This window comes from Phalaenopsis equestris, unplaced genomic scaffold (assembly GCF_001263595.1).
Source record: "Phalaenopsis equestris unplaced genomic scaffold, ASM126359v1 Scaffold000002, whole genome shotgun sequence".
NCBI lineage: Eukaryota > Viridiplantae > Streptophyta > Magnoliopsida > Asparagales > Orchidaceae > Phalaenopsis > Phalaenopsis equestris.
Genome location: NW_018164444.1, coordinates 25575265 through 25577906, shown reverse-complemented (window position 1 = coordinate 25577906; position 2642 = coordinate 25575265).

The window sequence follows — 2642 nt, the reverse complement described above, 5'->3', positions numbered from 1 at the left end:
AGGTTCTTGCAATTATGATTTTGTGTGATGTTTGTGATTAAATTTTGGGTTGCTTTATATTGGGAACTCTAGAGTGAGAGCTAGTATCTTTGCGGCCTAGCTGATCTTTAAAACCTTGAAGACTATTCAAACTATAGATTAGTCAATGTTCTTTATGGCATCTCTAGTAAGGGTAAATAATATTAATTCTCCTATTTGGCACAACACATTTAGCGACGCAACACAAATTGCATACTTCCACAACAGAATTCCTATACTTATTACTAATTCATGATAAGAAGAAAATTTTTTCATATTAAATACTTATCTTCTACAAAAACTTTGGTTATCTTTTTACTATTTCGTTAAAATATCAAAAATACCAAAATTATTTTAAAGTTTAAATTCCTGCAAAAATCATTTTTAGTTTAAGTAATTATCTTTTTAAAAATAGAAAAACTTTTTAAAAAGTCCATATTGCACAATCTTCCATTTCTTCAAGATCAAGTATTTGGTTTTGTTGTAAAACAAAGAAATATAAGTGAGAAACACCATCAGAACTATTGCTATACTATGCATAAGCATTAAGTATTCAGAGTTAAGTATTCAGAGCATTAAGTATTCAGAGATCAAGTTTTTGGCGCCGTTGCCGGGGATTAAAATCTTCAATTAGTCGTATCAACATCATAAATCCTTACATATACAAAATACCAAGATCAAATTTTTGGCGTCGTTGCCATGGATTAAAATCTTAAAGTAGTGGTGTCAAATTCATAATTCCTTATATATACAAAATATCGGGATCAAGTTTTTGGCACCGTTGCCCGGGGATCGAAAAAAAATAAAACTAAGTAAAGTTCTATTTTTAGAAAGTATTATTTAAACTTTAAATATTGTATCTTATTTTGTATATTTTATTTTATTTTATTTTATTTTATGTTAGTGTATGCATAGTTTAGGTTCTGAAGGACTAGTGCCCTACGATTCTGAATTAGAAAGAACTATTAGAAAAATCAGAAAAACCAAAAAAATTATAAATCTTGAAAAAAAATTACACAAATGGAAAATCAAAATATTCAAAATGTTGAAATTCATAAAGAGTTTAGACCTTTAAGAGATTATGCCAACCCTACAGTAGATGAACTTCATTGTAGTATTCAAAAACCTACTGTAGTGGCTAATTCATTTGAGCTTAAACCTGCTATTATCCAAATGATATCAAATAATCAGTTTAGGGGATCACCATTTGAAGATCCAAATTTACATCTTACTAATTTTCTAGAGTTATGTGCTACATTTAAATACGATGGTGTTTCAGATGATGCCATTAGACTTACGTTGTTTCCTTTCTCACTAAGGGATAAAGCTAAGATGTGGTTGAATTCATTAGCACCTGGATCTATCAGAACTTGGGGTGATTTAATACAAAAATTCATTGCTAAATATTTTCTACCATAAAAAACTGTGAGGCTTAGAAATGATATTACATCTTTTAATTAGTTTGAAGGGGAATCTATTTATGAAGCATGTGAACGATTTAAAGAACTCTTAAGAAAGTGTCCACACCATGCTATACCAGATTGGTTAATAATTCAAACCTTTTATAATAGATTAATTGGTTCTCTTAGATTTATTATCGATGCCGCTATTGGTGGTTCATTGATGTTAAAACCATTTCATGACGCTTATGCTTTAATTGAAGAGATGGCTACCAATAATTTTCAATGGCCTTCTGAGAGGGTAAATCCAAAGAAAGTAGCCAATATTCATGAAACTGATGCATTTACTATATTAGCAAATCAAGTTGCTGCAATTTTAAGGTAGTTAGACCAATTTGGAATGAGTTTTTCTCAACCAATTTCCATGATTGAAGGGAATTCAGTAGGTTAAATGGTAGATTCTCAAACATCATTAGAAACTTTGAATGTCATAAATAATAAGCAAAATAACCCATATTCCAATTATTATAACCCAGGTTGGAAGAACCATCCCAACTTTAACTGGAATAACAATTCGGGTGGTAATAATCAGTAATGGGGGAACAACCAAGTAAACCCATTGAGAAACTGGAACAACCAAGGGAATAATAATTATAGATCTACTTATCTTCTAGGTATCAATAGTAATACACAATTTAATGATAAGAAATGTCAATAGAAAAAGTGGTGTTACAAATGGGTAATCAATTACAATGTCAAGGAGCTACAATTAGAAATATTGAGAATCAACTTGGGCAAATTGCAGGTTCATTAAGTAATAGATCCCAAGGAACACATCCTAGTAATACTGAATCAAATCCAAAAGACTAAAATAAAGATCAAGTTAAAGTCGTACAACTTAAAAGCGGAAGAGAGTTGGAAGGTAAGATTTAAAAAGAGATTGAAGTAGAGAGAGAAGAAATTGAAGAATTCAAATAGGACGCTCCGAAAGATTCTGAAAGACCTCTTTATCCACAGAAAATTGATTTAGAAAAACCACCACCTTCATTTCCTCAGAGACTTTGACAACAGAAGTTGGATAAGTAATTTTCAAAATTTTTAGAAATATTTAAGAAGCTTACAATCAATATTCCATTTGCTGAAGCCTTAGAACAAATGTCAAGCTATGAAAAGTTTATGAAGGATATTCTCAACAGAAAAAGGAAGTTTGAAGATAATGAGACT